This window comes from Rhineura floridana, chromosome 3, assembly GCF_030035675.1.
Source record: "Rhineura floridana isolate rRhiFlo1 chromosome 3, rRhiFlo1.hap2, whole genome shotgun sequence".
Classification (NCBI taxonomy): Eukaryota; Metazoa; Chordata; class Lepidosauria; order Squamata; family Rhineuridae; genus Rhineura; species Rhineura floridana.
In genome coordinates this window covers 83778688-83796190 of record NC_084482.1, presented here as the reverse complement: position 1 = coordinate 83796190, position 17503 = coordinate 83778688, and the positions used below count along the sequence as shown (strand labels likewise).

The 17503-nt window shown below is 38.9% G+C and overlaps 1 protein-coding gene and 1 pseudogene across 13 annotated transcripts in view; both read right to left on the bottom strand.

Moving 5' to 3' along the window:
- LOC133380132 (teneurin-2) overlaps positions 1–17503 on the bottom strand; it is a 995941-nt gene that overhangs the window by 658277 nt on the left and 320161 nt on the right. The gene's annotated exons all lie outside the window — the stretch shown is intronic.
- On the bottom strand, positions 4027–4145 carry LOC133382505 (5S ribosomal RNA; annotated as a pseudogene).

The following is a 17503-nucleotide window of genomic DNA, read 5'->3' as shown; positions in this document are numbered from 1 at the left end:
CATTCCACAAGACAAATGTGTGTGCATAAAATTCTGAAGTGTCTTCACCACATTACTGTATTTGTGAAAGTATTTTTTGTTTTGAAGAGGTGAACATTTGTTAATTTTAAGTTACTGTTTTATGTTGTGCCCTATCCATAACTGGCAGGGATCTAATCCACATTAGTGCTACCTGTTTATTTAAAGAATTTATAAACTGCTCATCATTCAAAAATATCTTGGTGATGTATGAGAGAGAGAGGCCACATCCACAGCAGACGTTTATTCAAGGGCTCCAGTGGCCAGGGTTGTTTAACAGTCAGCCCCTCTTCTGGTGATTGTAGCTCTGTGAGGGGAATAGGGGTGTGTGTCTCCCAATAACTCTGAGCATTCTTCACAAACTACGCTTCACAGGATTCTTTTGGGGAAGCTATGATTGTTTAAAGTGGAATACTAGTGGAATAAATGCCTGGTGTGGATATGGCCAAAGAGACAGAGAACCAAATTATAAAGTTAAAGCAATGTCAACATATTAAACTCATCTGGTAGAACCAGTAGCTTTTGAACTTGTTTTACAAAATGGGAAAAAGTGAAAGAAAAGGAAGCTAGCACAGTAAGGGTCCTTTCCCCTCAAAAGTGTTTCAGGGGTCCCAATCCCCCAACTTGCATCCCCTGTTTTTGAGGGAACCAAAATGCCCACCCACTTCAAGAGAATCTGGTGGCGGTTTTGAGGGAGCTCAGTTTGGTCCTTTCCTTATCCCTTCCACCTATCCAGTCTACTTAAATAGCAGTAACATGATCACTCATCCAGCCTAATCTCATGCCCATCTAGTCCTTTTTCCACATCCCCCATATCCTGCCTAAAACCCTCCACCATGAGCACAATAACCACCATCCACTATCACCACCACCTTTGGCCCTCCACTCCTAGCACTTACTGGCACAGCAGTACCTACGTGGTCCTCTAAAGTGTAGATAAAATGGTTGCAATAATAATTTTTCACTTGCTCCTTGCTTGGGGAAGGAAGACTACCTTGAGATGAAGAGTAGGCTGAGAGGGGGCATTTGGCATGGCCCAAGCTACAGGGAGGACAAATTTACTAAAGCCTGGAAAAATCTTGACTGGTTTACTTCAAGCAAGTTGATTACCATGAGGAGGAAATCAAAGCTTAATTGTAATAGATCAGGCTTAAGAACGTTTATGCAAACTGTTGTCCTTTGTATTTATGGGGTGTCAAACTTTTATAAATCTGTAAGAGCAATTCAGAAGACCAGCATCAGAGTAGAACAAGCAACATTCACCTGAATACTGAGCCACTGGCTTAGGCCCTACTCCAAAAGAGTTCAGAGAGTCAAAGCCTGGCAGCCAAAGCCTATTACGATTCTCTCACTAGAGATAATCTTAGAGATATCTGTAGGCCACCTGCTGGTTAATGGGGATAGCAGGGCCCTTTAATTTCCATATGTAAAAAAACTGCAGACAGTAAATGTAGAATTTTTAGTGTGCCTCCATGAAGCAGGCTTGCATTCTGAGAGAGAGAGAGATCAAGCACATAACAGAAAAAGAAAGCAGCATGGGAACCTTGATGTGTAATACAAATGGGCTTTTGGGGAGGAAAAGAGAGAGAAAGACAAGATGGTCACCTGAAGGCTATTCTCATTTACCAGAGGCAATGAGGAGAGAGGCTTTTGACGACCTTGTCCTGAATACAGTACTGTACATGTTTCAGGGATAGTTCCAATCAGCCCTGAAGTTACTACATTTCTTTTGAACAATTTTTAAGACTCTGTCAGCATCTATTTACTAAGCATTTTGTTACACCCTAAGGGATTTATTAAAGCCACGTAACTATGCTCTTAACCTTGCAGCTTTCTTCACATCCTGTTCACATTTTAGTATGTTGTGCATATGTAATAATATTATCATGCCTTCTCACACAAAGCAGCCATCTTATAACTGATGGCTACATTCCATTAATATATATTTTATTATTCCAAGAAACAAAAGGATTAATGATCTCTAAGATTGGCTTTAATATCTACTATGCTTAGTCGGTGCCAGACACCTTAAAGTGGACTTTTATTATAAGAGTGTTTCTTAGAAAACATGTAAAGAAAAGATGAGTTCTGGGTGGTAGGACTTTAAACAAAACTTAAATGTTTTATCAGAGGTCCTTGCTAATGCTACTGTGCAAAACTGGAATTGACATATGAGATACAGAGTCTTACAGTAGAACCCTATACATGTCTACCAAGAAGTCCCATTAAGTTCAACAGTTTACTGCAACGTAAGTGAATATAGGATTGTAGCCAAAGGTTTTGCAGTTATTAGTTGTGATTTTAATTTCTGTGTATATGTTTTTATATTGAGTGTATTATATATTTTTACTGTACGTTGCCCAGAGTGGCGGGACAACCTGCCAGATGGGCACCTAATAAATCCAATAAATAAATAAATAAATAAATAATGCAATCCCATATGTATTTACTTGGAAGTCAGTCCCACTGGATTAAATGGTGCTCACTCCCTTGGTACGTACACTTTCTTGTAAGTCCTGTAGAACTGACTTATTAATGAGTAAATATGCATAGGATCAGGCTGAGAGTAACTTAAAAGTGCAACACTGACAAGCAAAATATGTTGAGTGGGATGGAATCAAACCAGGTATTATTTGACAGAGAATGCAGGGTGAATAGTAAAAATACCCGTAACCAATTTAGCAGTGCTAAATTGTGAGGATGAGTGTGAGAAACAGTCTGTGGGTTTCAGATGTAGATAACTACATGCAGCACTGCACACTATAATATTAAGGTATCTATTTCATGTCAAAGCAGTAGTCAATCCTATGTTCAGTATGTCACTAAGTAATTGTTTGCTGGTGTAGCACACTTGACAAGACAAATTTCTTTTTATTCTCAAGTTCAACTACAAGTGGAAAAGCTAATGTCATGATAAATTTGTTTAGTTTTTAAGGTGCCACAAGGCCCTGAAACAGACTAATGTGGCTACATTTCTGGAAATCGTTAAGAAAGACCGGGGCTGCTTCTTCTGAGGATTACAATTCATAAGCCAATAGGGAGGGAGGGATCACAATCACTTTTGTGAACAGAAGGGCAACTCTGGATCCAACCCACTAAATTTAACATACTTTTCCCAACCAAATGAAAAGAGACATGGATGATGCTCATGGTTTACCTCAGTTGTACTAATTTGTTGTTATGTGCCTTCCAGACGATTACGACTTATGGTGACCCTATGAATCAGCGACCTCCAATAGCATCTGTTATAAACCACTCTGTTCAGATCTTGTAAGTTCAGGTCGGTGGCTTCCTTTATGGAATCAATCCATCTCTTGTTTGGCCTTCCTCTTTTTCTACTCCCTTGTTTTTCCCAGCATTATTGTCTTTTCTAATGAATCATGTCTTCTCATTATATGTCCAAGCTATGACAACCTCAGTTTCATTGTTTTAGCTTCTAATGATTGTTCTGGTTTAATTTGTTCTAATACCCAATTATTTGTCTTTTTTGCAGTTTATGGTATCTGCAAAGCTCTCTTCCAATACCACATTTCAAATGAGTTTATTTTTCTCTTCGCTTTTTTCACTGCCCAACTTTCACATCCATACACAGAGATCAGGAATAGCGTGGTCTGAATGATCCCGATTTTGGTGTTCAGTGATACATCTTTGCATTTGAAGACCTTTTCTAGTTGTCTCATAGCTGCACTCTCCAGTCCTAGCCTTCTTATAATTTCTTGATGATTGTCTCCATTTTGATACAAGTTCAATGTCCTTGTCAACTTTAAAGTTACATAAATCTTCTCTTGTCATTACGTTCAGTTGTAGTCCTGCTTTTGTGCTTTCCTCTTTAACTTTCAACAGCATTTGTTTCAAATCACTACTGGTTTCTGCTAGTAGTATGGTTGTTGTTGTTATATGCCTTCAAGTCGATTACAACTTATGTCGACCCTATTAATCTTTTGCATATATTCATAGGGTTTTCAAAGTAAGAGGTATACAGAGGTGGTTTACCATTGCCTTCCTCTAAGCCTAGGGCACCTGGTATTCCCAGGTGGTCTCCCATCCAACTACTAACCAGGGCTAACCCTGCTTAGTTTCTGAGATCAGACGAGATCGTGCGTGTTCAGCGCAGTATGGCCGTAGGCAGGAGTATGGTATCGTCTGCATATCTTAAATTATTTATATTTCTCCCTCAAGTTTTCACACCTCCTTCATCTTGGTCCAATCCAGCTTTCCGTATGATATGTTCTGCATATAGATTAAACAAATAAGGTGATAAAATACACCACTGTCTCACACCCATTCTGATTGGGAACCAATCGGTTTTTCTATATTCTGTCCTTACTGTAGCCTTTTGTCCAGAGTATAGGTTGCACATCAGGACAATCAGATGCTGTGGCACCCCCATTTCTTTTAAAGCATTCCATAGTTTTTCATGATCTACACAGTCAAAGGCTTTGCTGTAATCTATAAAGCACAGGGTGGTTTTCTTCTGAAATTCCTTAGTCCGTTCCATTATCAAACATATGTTTGTGATATGATCTCTGGTGCCTCTTCCTTTTCTAAATCTAGCTTGGACATCTGGCATTTCTCGCTCCATATATGGTAAGAGCCTTTGTTGTAGAATGTTGAGCATTACTTTACTTGCATGGGATATTGACAGGCCGATAAGTACTGCATTCCCTGGGATCCCCTTTTCTTCGGAATTGGGATGTATATGGAACGCTTCCAGTCTGCAGGCCATTGTTTAGTTTTCCATATTTCTTGACAGATTTTTGTCAAAATGTGGACAGATTCAGTCTCAGTAATTTGTAGCAACTCTACTGGTATGCCATCTGTTCCTGCTGATTTGTTAGTTCCAAGTATTTTAAGAGCAGCTTTCATCTCACATTCTAAAATTTCTGGTTCTTCATCATACGGTTCCTCTGTGAATGAATATGTCATCCTTGCATCTCTTTTATAGAGTTCTTCAGTGTATTGCTTCCATCTTCCTTTTATTTCATGTCGGTCAGTCAGTGTGTTCCCCTGTTGATTATTCAATATCCCTACCCTTGGTTTAAATTTCCCTTTTATTTCTCTAATCTTTTGGAATGGGATCTTGTTCTACCCTTTTTGTTGTCCTTTTCTATTTCTATACAATAACTATTGTAATAGTTCTCTTTGTCCCTATGTACTAGTCACTGTATTATTGCATTTAGAGGTCTGACCGTGTTTCTCTCCTTTTGCTTTAACCATTTTAAGAGATTCTTCAGTCATCCATTGAGATCTTTCTCTCTTTTTAACTAGATGTATTGTCTTTTTGCATTCTTCCCTGATAATGCCTCTGACTTCAGTCCATAGTTCTTCTGGTTCTCTGTCAACTAAGTTTAAAGCCTCAAATGTGTTCCTTATTTGATCTTTATATTCTTCTGGGATGTTATTTAAATTGTATTTTGGCATTATGATTGCTTTGTTGTTCTTCTTTAGCTTTGATTTTCGATATGACCAGTTCATGATCTGTACCGCAGTCTGCTCGTGGTCTTGTTTTCGCAGAAAGTATGGAACTTTTCCATCTTCTGCAACCAATTATATAATCGATTTTATTCCTATATTGAGCATTTGGTGATGTCCACACGTACAGTTGTCTTTTCAGTTGCTCAAAAAATGTGTTTGCAAGAAACAAAGTATTGGCTTCAGGGAATTCAAAAAGTCTTTGTCCTGCTTCATTTCTATCTTCTAAGCCCAATTTCCCCCCAGTTTCTAGTTCTTCTCTGTTCCCTGCTTTTGCATTCCAGTCCCCCATGATTATCACAACATCTTGTTTTGGTGTGTGATCAATTTCGTCCTGTACTTCTGCATAAAATCTCTCCAATTCCTCTTCTTCTGTGTTTGCTGTTGGAGCATAAATGGATGATGGTTATGTTGATAGGTTTCCCATTTAATCTCACTGATATCAGTCACCCAGACCTTGCGTTGTAGCTCCTAATTGCTTTTGCTACATTACTTCTCACTATTAAAGCAACCCCGTTTCTTCTTAATTTCTCATTTCCTGGTGAAAGTTAACACAAGAATGCCTGGGCCTGGGAAAGCCAGGAAGAAAAAGCTATGGGCACCTCTGCTCAGAGATCTGCACTGGTTGCTGATTTGTTACCAGGCCAAGTTCAGGTTGTTACTACTGGCATATAAAGCCCTTCAGAGCTTGGGACCAGTTTACTTGCAGGACTGCCTTATCCCATATGTGCCCACTGCTTTGATCTGCAGCACAGGTGCTGTTACAAGTGCCACATGATACTCGTTCTGAACTTGCAAGAAATCGTTTTTAGTGTGGCAGCACCTACTCTTTGGAACTCTTGCCCACTGACATAAGGCAGGTGTCTTCGCTGTACTCCTTTCAATGCCTGCTTAAAACTTTTCTTTTGTTTAGACAAAAGTTATCCAGACCCATAGATGCTGATGTGTTTTAATTTCTTTTAGTTAGTTGTTTTAATTGATTTTAAAATGTTTTAAATTACTTATTTTTAATTGTTTTATTTATATCTTTAATGTTTTTGTAAACCACTTAGACTTTTTTTTTACAATCAAGCAGTATATACATTTTGCTAAATATATAAATAAAAATAATGGAAGAGAAATTTAAATCCTGGTTTATGGGCTCCTGCTCAGCAACAATAATAAATTCACACTGGCTCTCTGCTCAGTTTCTGCAACTGTTTATTTTCTGTTAAGGATTGAAGAATGAGTAGTTAGTTATGCCAGTTTTATATCAAGTAAGCATCTGAATACAAGAACAATGTCGGTGTACCTGGGCACTGTCAACTCCTTGGTACGTTATCAGTCTTGCACTCATATTGCACTTTTGGCTTTTATCATGATTTTGGCTGAAGAGCAATATAATTATTGTACCAGAGTAATTTTAGCAGATGTTCTACAGCCTATGATAACACTAATAAACAAGTAACCCAATGTGGGACTAAGAGTTTTGGTAGGTCCTTGTGGAACTGCTTGAATTGATCCTCTTTGGCCTATTTTATGTGAACTCATTCAAACAAAAAAATCAAGCAGTTCTCCAAACATGTACAAAATCTCTGTTATCTCTGTTTGCATTTGTCTACAATCAACTTACCCACATCACAGCAGGACAGTGAGTAAAAACCAAGTCTAAAAGATCTGGATCAAATGTTATGGATGTGGCACTACCCCTCCAATCTGATCACAATCTCACCACAGCAGTTTCCAAATGTTATGCCTGTTTTGTACATATGTACAACCATGTAGGGAAAATGTCATGTCAGAAATTTTTTTATTTTCCTTTTGTGTAAGAGGCAGAGTCGCTTTTCAGTGAACTGTTAAATAATCTGAATGTGAAAATTATTTTGACATTTGTCAAATGATAGTAATTAAACCATACACATAACATTCCACAGATATTATTTTGTAGGAATCTTCAGTGTCTATTCAAGAGCACTTTTGTCTGCTTATGAATCCTTCCTGATACTGACCATTACAAGATTTTCCTGCAGATATTTTAAACTGACCATTTTCTGCTCATATGTGGGTCACCTGTTTCTACTAAAAGTGTCCCTATATTAGTAACATGTTACCTTGCTTGAATTGCAGTTGAAAACCCTTCAGCCTTGGTGTGCAGCAATAAATTCAACTGACAGTTGAAATTTGGAACGCTCACTTAATATTGATTCTGAATGTAATAACAAGCGACATGACCTTTTGGAGGGTGTAAAATATGGCTGCCACAACATCTGTGCCACATTTCTTGCTGTTTAGTAATATGCTGTAACAGCATGAAGCTGGCATTAAAGCTAAGCTTTATTATCAAGCAGATCACTCCATCTCTGTGCCTTCGTTTAAAAAATGCTTCAAGCTTTCAGGAGCTAGGCCTGCAATACACGTGCCTCATTTGGAGACCTGATTTCCCTAGTAGTTAAAAAAGGTAAAGATATCTGGCTGCTTCAGAATTATGTCAGACATAATATACTTTAGCAGGCCAATGGGGAGAAGAGATTCTGGAAAGAAGGCCACACCAAATGTTTCATGTTATAACTCCTCAAATCTAAAAGGATGCTCTCATAGCCTCCCTTCCACTTATTGGGGGCGGGGCAGGGAGAGAATAGAAGGTTAATGCTGTTTCTATTTTCCTGGACACCAGAAATGCATTCTAATTCAGCATTACCCCAGGATACCTTGAACTTACTCTGCTAGGTCTGAGAAATGTTTGCATCTGATTCATTTTCAGTATTTTTCTTTGAAGTGCTGTTATCATTTAAAATATACTCAAGTAGCACAACATCAATTTCTGCACTTTTAGAAATCCAATTTAAACAGAATAGAAACAGTCTAAGGTCATCCCAACAGTATGGCTCTCAGTCAAAGAATGCACAATACAGGAAACTTGCACTGCATTGCAAACACTATTTTAAAAACCTTTTGACTTCTTCCTCCCACCATTCTGCATATACTGATTTGATTAATCCCGTTATAATTATTGACTTCTTTTGATGAACATTAAAATAAGACTGCACATTTTATGACTACATTTCAGTTTCATATTTTAATAACAAAACCACATAGCCAAGTAAATGGTAACTCTTTAAAACAGTTTATAACTTATATGTCAGGAGAAAATATTGTAATCCTTCATAGTTTACAGTTATATATAATTTATAACTAAGAGGCCTATCAGAAGTTTGATGTATAAACTTATGGAACAAGAAAAGTGCCTTTATTCATTTATCATGCTAATGGCTAATCTGTTGCTAGCTTTGCTTTTGTGTATACCTGATCAGATCTGATACTGTGGTAATCTATATCAAGTAAGTTATTCATAGTTCACTTTAATGTACTGGGAATTGCAGAGCCTGAGCCTGACTTTAACTATATCCTGAAAGTAATTCCCATACTGGCTGATAACTGAAAGTTGGTTCATACATGCAAACTTGCATCAAGTTAACACTTGAATGTGTAAATCAACAATTACAGATCTATCACCATAGATATAACTTCCATACTGCACTATCCTAATTCCTACATAATATTTTTCATGGGAGACAATTTTACACATTTATTTCAGAGAAAGCATCTAATGAGACAACTAATATTGAACATATAATTGTGAATCAGCCCTGAAAATAATTCATCTACCAAATGAATCCTATTAATAACATATCACTGTGTATGTTCCAAAAAGTTGAGTAAATTGAGTTAGACTCCTAGAAAGTTTGGAGTCAGTGCAATCCTAATGGCTGACCTTGGGCTAATCAGGGATCTCAGAATCTGAATGATGTTCTGTAAGGTCCATATTACTAAATCTAGAACAGGGATGGCAAACTTTGTACACCCCAGGGGCTGCATTCTTTTCTGGCAATCTGAAAGCCGCGTGCCAGTGGGACCAGAGGCAAAAGTGGGGAAAGTAATGAATGTAAAACTTATCTTTTACAATAGGGTAGTTTGTACATACATCCACACACTCCTTTCTCTCCTCCATCCAGGCAAGCAAGAGGCATTTTCATAATTCAAGGACACATTCCAGCCAGGCACAAGCACTCAAAGAGGATGCAAAGCAGGCCAGTATGGGATGTGGCTTGGGGAGGGTGGCCTGGAAAGAGTACCAAGGGCCAGATACAGACGGTATGAGGGTTGCATTCAGCCCCCAAGCCTGAGGTTCCTCATTCCTGGTCTAGAGCAATCACAAAGCTAACTGTATGTGAAACAGCAGAGCTCATAGTCAGGAACATACAGTAGCCTATATAAAATCACCTACACATCTGAGTTACAGCCATTTCTAACATAAAACCAGCAAAACCCAAATAGGTCCTTTTTGGGGTGGTGTATTTTACCTTCTTCCTTCTCCTATTATCCAACTTGCAATCTTCCAAGATGGACTGATTGAACTTTGCTCCTTTAACAGAAGTAATTGCCTTAGCATGTATACTGTTGTGACTCACTAACCAGTCTGAATTTTCATCTTTTCTCTCTAAAGCATGAATGGGAGAGGGGGTTTACTTTTTTTTTTTTAGGAGAAATGGGGGTATTTCCATCTTAGCAGTACCATTGCTTAGCACCCACCTTATACATGTAGTGGACCAAGTCGTCAAATGAAATGGAGAGGGGGGGATACTGATACATGCATTAAGTAAGTGCTTTCTTCTGTCTGGTCCAGTCTCATAAGCAAAACGGCAGGGTTTAAATAAGAATTTTAATTTTAATACTGCAGCATTTCCCAACCTTTTTGAGTTCAGGGTCCACTTTTAAACTTACAGCACAATCCTAACCATGTCTACTCAGAAGCAGAGTAGCCCAATGGGGCTAACTCCTAGGTAAGTGGAATTAGGACTGCGTCCTAGGTCTACTTTCTGCTGCCCCACCTATGCAACATTTTGTTCCATATGTGACCATGCACACATCCTTGCACATGGTTGGTGCATGTAGCCCACTGCTGCATACAAGGAACTGTAGATTGGGGCATTAATCCTAAACTGGCATTAGAACAACAACAGAACAGAATACCACTGGCCCTGGCTAAAACCACATTAAGACCATCAGCATTAAAACCAACAAGCAGCTGTTTCCAAATCAGGTTTGGTTCATGGGTCAAGAGGAGGCATCACCACAAGTCCAACATGCGACTGATGGAGATCCTCTGCCAGGATGTTCAAGCAATGTCTTGACTAGTTCTGGGAGGAAACTCCTACCTCAGAATCCTATCGCTCCATCAGTCTATGTCTCCAAATGAACTCTAGTCCACAGGTTGAGAACCACCAGGCTATTGGATACTGTTAGGTACTCTACAATGGAAGATAAAAGGCAGAGTCCAAGCTAAACAGGAATCCCTAGAAAGAAGGAGGGGTAATGAAACTAGAACAGGTGAACAAGGAGAATAGTTTTTGCATATATGGGTAGACACACACTTGTGATTTTGCTGGTTTCAATGCATATCCACCTCTGTTTTCTAACACCAGGCACCAGGAAAACTCCACCCCCTTTTACTCCAAAGGCTCGGAAGTTGCAGCTCCAGCGCTCTTTACCTTGAAATCAGCTTCACACAAACTTCAAAACTGATTGCCTATCAATCCCATTGCCGCTCCAGGTGTGTCTAATGAAAATGCTTAGCTATAGGCTCAGGTAGACACAGTGACTGGCCTAACGCTTTATTATGGGTGGTCCTAATCAACAATGGGGAAAGGAGATGCATTCAGCCATGGACAGAATTGTTTCAAAACATAGCCAGAGAAAATGGTCTGTCTGGTTTTGAAGCAGTGTTTGCCGTCCACGTTTCTGATTCTCTTTTTATCTCCCCTTTTTTTGTCCCTATTCACTTTGTCATTTTAGGCTGTGCCTTCAAGAAACAGAGGCAGCTCTTTTTATATCAAAATAATACTACTACCCATGAGAATCTCACGAGATTACAGCGGGCTACAAAACTCAGTGAATGCCAGACAAGCAAGCAAAACGTTATACTAAAGCATCACCAGTAGCAGCTGCACATCAGACTTGGCACCAATAAATAAAAAAGGAAGAGACAGACGTCTCATCCATGCCGTACATTTAGTAAATCACATTCAACACACATTTACTACATGGGAAATGTAATTTTTTCAAGGGTGCTGGGAAGTTTTATTTATTTAATTTATTTATTACATCTATATCCTGCCCTTCCTCCCAGAAAGAGCCCAGGGCAGCAAATTGTCACTTTGTGAGAGGGAAACCACAGATCCCAGGATTCTTTGTCAGAAGTTGCGTGCTTTCAATGGATGCAACTTAAATGTATGGAGTGGATACCCCCTAATAACAATACTTATAGCTCCTGATGGCTAGTGAAGCTGTCTCGGGGCTTGCCTGTAAGGATACATAAGATTGTGTTGTGGGTTTGGAGGCTGAGATGGATGATTTCTATGAGTCCCCTTCCAGCCTCTGATTTGGAACCCTGCACCTGGAGGTGAGAAACCTGCTCTGCTGGTCAGTTGAGTCTCTTTTGAGTCTCTGACAGAGTGGCCAGGTGGGCTAATGGGTCTGCCAAGTGCCCATTAACTGATGAATGGGCCAGGGAGATCCTATTGTTATTGAAACTGTTCAGGAGAGCTCCCCACTCCTGAGGCCAAAAAGGGGTGTGTATTTTTAGTTGAGTCTGAGGAAAAGCTGGGAACTGGAGACAGGCAGAGTGGCTGGCTCCCTGCAACATGGTTTTAGGATGCCTCCTATAAGCCTGATGGAAAAGTAAGATCTATTGGACTTCTGATGCTTGGAATCTCTCCATCTTAAGTTCAGGTTGGAATATGTGTAAATAAATAAACCTTTATTTCATAAAGACACCACAGCCTCCGCTGACCTTCTTTCCAAGGAAATCAAACCCTGGGTAAGCACAGGAACCCCTGGAGATCTCTCACCACTCAGAGATTGGGGTGGCACGCAACAATTGTATGAGCCCTGCTAAAACAGATCAAAGGGCCATAGTTCTGCACATGCCGTAGGATGTGCTTGAGATCTTTCTGAGGCTACCATACTGTGGCTGCTTAAAGGAAAATCAAGCAAAAATACAGAATGAGGTTGTGGGAAGGTCTTACAACTTCTTAATACCCTTTCCCGCTCCACAGTGAACATAAATACAAGAGAGAGGCTACAAGTAATAAGAACATCCCCAAATAAAAGGCAGTGAGGAGGAGTCACTGTTGTTGTTGCATCTCTTCTAACTGAATGCAACTGGTGCAATTTGGTTACTGCTTCCATGTTGTCAGATTCTCAAATTGCAACATTAAATCGGGAATCATTAGGGTTCGATGAAAAACATAATTACTTCCCAGGCATATATTACTGGACCCCAGCAGTCATCTGCCTAACCAACATATTTTCTTGGTTATAAACTTCTTTGCTGTAATATGGGAGTTTGACCATGTGGAAGTGGCAACTATGCTGCAGTAGTTTTATGAAGGGTCTTAAATCAAGAAGATACAGATATATCTGAAGTTTTATATTGCAAAAATACTAGCTACCAGCCAACTGACTTCTGACCAGGCTTCAGTGTTTCTTAAATAGTCATTGGTAGGGTTAGATTGAAAGGTCGTACATCTTTGCTGTTCTTGCTTTTAGCTTTAGAATTTATCTGGCTATAAGAAGGGAGGCTGCCTTGAAAGCATATAGGCTGGGATTTGAATGCATTAGACTAATACCATGTCCTCACAACTACTCATAGGGTAAAAATAATATGACAAAGGTAGAAGGCTGTGTAATAGGCTTGCATGGACAACAACATAGGGAAGATAACATTACGGCTGCAATCCTATACTACTTATCTGGGAGTAAGCCCCCATGAACTCAGTGGGATTTATTTCTGAGGAGATATGAGGCCTGCTGGATTAAACTAAAGGCCCATTAGTTCATAGTCGAATACCTATGAGAAACCCACAAGCATGACATGAGTGCAACAGAACTTTTCTATTTATGTTTCCCAGCAACTTGTATTTAGAGGGATGTTGGAGGTAGCATATATCATCACCAATAGACAGTTATAGGGTTGTACTGTAACTTAGATTTAATAAATGCTGGCCATATACTTTGTATTACTTAGTATAATTTTGGATACTTATAATTATTACCACAAAATAATAGTAAAAGAAGAGGGAAAGGAATTTTACAATGGGACATCAAAGGCACATGTGTTTAGTCTTTTTGAGAGTTTCCAGGTTTCACAGATTAAAAAATTTTCTGGTTTAATTTATTCCAATTTTGCACATACCCACTGTATAACGGTAGCTTTCTTAAAAATAGAGGTTAAAATCACACATGGCAAAATCAATTAAAGGATCAGAGGTGGTCATGGCACAGCGCTCTGAGAAAGGATTTGCCAACTATATCTGACTCAAGAATTTAACTGCACAACCTGGACTTAGCGAACTAAGTGGCATATCCAGAACACAAAATTATCTGACTTTTAAAAATTCTTCAGAGGTTTAATATCCCTCTTATTGCACTGTTAAACATTCACCAGCACTGCTTGCTAAGATGTAAACTTGTTGCTGACATTCTTCGAGGATAGCAAAAATGCACACATTTTTAAAAAAAACAAAAAACACTAAAACATTCACAAATTGGATGATTTCTACACTCTCAGGTGAGGTAAGATTCAAAACTAATCTGATATGTATATTATGAGCCATTAAGCATCCTTCTGAAGCAATTATGAAGCTTTCACACATAAAAGAGGGCATTTTATTTAGCACTAGGCTAATCAATCAAGTGTTTAGCTTCAAAGGGGAAGTTTAAAAAAAGAACAGAATGACTGAAGTGGGCTTATAAGGCAGTGATATTTCTTTTTTATTGAACTACAGAGAATTATTTTTGACTCTGAACCGTACTAAAACAACTTTGGAATATAATACAGTTTTTCTTTCTTTCAACAACCTCCCCTTCCGTCCTTTTTTGGAGTTCTAGAACTTGAGAAAAATAGTTGAACTTTTGGATTACAAAGACTCTATTTTGGGAGGTTCGTCGGTATGTCTACATGGAGAACTTAAGCTGTTTGGGGAACATTTTAATTGGCAGCAGCTTTCACACAACTTTCAAGACATGATGACCTGCTAATTATTTTCAAAGAAAACTATCATATTGATATACAACTTTTACATTATAGGGAGAGCCTTTGGATAACTGGAGATGTGGGGCAACTAAAGTTAAAGTCCTTAATTTTGGCTGTATTGTGCCCATATATTGTGTCTCTCACACACAAACACCCACACCAGCAAAAACTGCCTATTGGTTCTGAAGATTGCACAGTGTGCGCAGTGCAAAGTAAATGTAGGATTTATTTATCACACATAATATCTCATCTCTTCCAAGAAATGAAAAATTTTCATGGAGTTATTCACCTTATTTTCTTCAATCCTATGAGGTAGTTTGACTGATAGTAAACTGCTCATGGCCACAAAGTGTTATTAATGGCTGGATAGTCATTTGAACTCAGGTGATCTCATGGCAGAGACCCACCCAGTTCATATGTCCTGCTAAGCCAAAACATAGTTCAGTGTGAATGAACAAACATGTGGGTTCCCAGAAAGATCACAGCCATTTTGAACCTTTGGTCTTGGCTGCTGTCACGCTGTTGTGAGCGAAGCCACGGTTTGCCATAGCGTAATGTTCGAACACAAGTTTATCACGCTCCAGAAAAGTCACAAACTATAGCCAAAGTTGGTTCTATGGTTTACACCTCAAGGTTTAGACAAATGGGCTCCTGCTGGGAGGAAGGGCGGGATATAATAATAACAACAACAACAATAATAATTATAAAAAGTTTTGTCTGGGGCATATAAAACACAAGCTCAGGTTCAGAGATAACACTAAGCTAAACATGGCTCAGCTCACAGCAACATGGCAATAGCAGGACTGGAAAAGGAGCAAAGTGGCAGTGAACTTCCCTCTGGGAACCCACACATTTGCTTGTTCACCTGAAGCAATGGTTTAGCTTAAGAGTCCAGACTGAACAAGAGTCTTGACTGATGTTACCTATGCAATTTGATTACTTGGTATATGCTAACCAAGTTTTGCAGAGCTTTAAAATGAAACCGTATAAAAAAGGCTAGTCCCTTTCCATGTAAAAAGTGTAAAACCTAAGTCTGAACTGTCCACATATTCAGAAAAGGATTATTAACACAAATGGTGGCAGCACTACATGGAGTATGCAACAAAAGGCATGTCAATATGTCCTACCTCACAGGAGCATGGTTGTATTTGAGCCCATTTTTCTAAGTGGGGGAAGCAACTTGGGGGGGGGGGATTTTCTATGGAAAAGCCAAGAGAGTGGAAAAGGCTGATCATGCTTCTTCCCACCCCACATAGAACTTCTACTTCAGACTAAAGTATCTATTGCAGGGGCTTTGATAGATACCTAAAGATTACAGGCCATAGGCCCATAGGACCTATATTTATATATGCTAATGTATATGTATATACAAAAATATATAATTACTAGAAAATAAATTTCACAGAAGGGGAGCCAATTCAGATTGCAGGTCAGACAAAACCAAGCAATCTCAGAGTCACCAGCATAGTAAATCCAAGTACCCATAGTAAATCCAAGAGGGAAAGTCACTTTTTAAAGGAGAAAGTGAAAACACATACAGTCATAGCAAGACTCCACCTCTTTCCTTATAATAATCCAGTCTAGATTTCACCTAATATTCCTACATTTGCAACTATTTCTGAAGAACGGGCTTGAACTCTTAGAAAGAGCAGCAAGGTCCAAAATATACACCATTTATTTCTCTGGTCTGAGTCAGGAAGGAAAGGACTTGCTGGGCTTCCGTGGGCTAAAGCACATGCCCAAGCTGGTTCTTACCATGTGTGGGGGGGTTACTCATATTTTAGGAGTGTGCAGTGCTGCCTGGCTCCATGGCAAGGGGGTCTCTGCAGCTAGGTTTGAATGGCATCATCAAAACGGACACTGAGCAGTACAACACCAGTCTCCTGCCTCAGTGAAGAGCAATGACAAGAGTGTTAACAGTGGCAGTGGTACCAATGGTTTGTCTATGACATGATTTGAAGTCCTGGGAAATTCATTTCTGCTTCCAGGGAATATTCCACGAAAAAATGCCTGCTGTTATGGCCCAATAGGGCAGCCATTTTCTCCCACACAATGTCCCTGAAGATGGAAACAATTAGTTTCCCCGGGACATTTGACAACTGGCATATCATTTTGCAGGCTTGACAGCAAGGCAGCCTTGTCCTCCCCTGCTGCCACTTGGTTCCTCCAGCCCTTCAGCTGCTCATTCCATAGTTGATGACGGTGACAGCATGAGAAAGCCATCCTGGAGACCCAGTTCAAGGAGCAAAAGCCACCTTGTACCAATGTCCCTGTGTATTTTGCAACTAATGGTTTAGAGTTATTTTCAATTTTCCATTTCTTTTCTTCGCTATGATAAACATGTTCAGTTAATCTCAATTTTCTTTGATGCTTCCGCAAACAGCACTCTTATTGATCTGAAATTCTGATTATGCAAAGATGTTTTGGTATCCCAGGAACATTCATCCAAGATGTTACAATTAGGCTTAATCTACTCCCTACTTTTTCATTGAACAGTAAAGCCTATATTAAATCTTATTTATGAATTTTCAATTTATTGTGATAATCTTCACTCCCAAATTTTGTATGCTATCTTGAAGACTTTGCGGAGGTGGAGTATATATATATACAGACTCATTCTGAAATATAATTTGCTTGCTTTTAACCTCTGTCATAATGTTTTCAGAATAAAAGTCTGTACAGAAATAATTTTAAATTAAGAGAAATCTCTTAAAGCAATGTTTAAAGCCTAATTTCAGTCTGTCTTTGGTTAAAATGATGTACTGGATTTTGAAACTTATTGCTATCTTAAAAAATTGTAACTTTTTTATTGGTCTGCATCAGGAATTGTTCATGCTGCTGTTTTGGTTTTTTAAAAAATTGATATTGGTTTAAAATATTTTCTTATAATTCTGATTGTATGTTGTATGTTGTCTGGGGAACACTTTTGTTTTAAAAGGC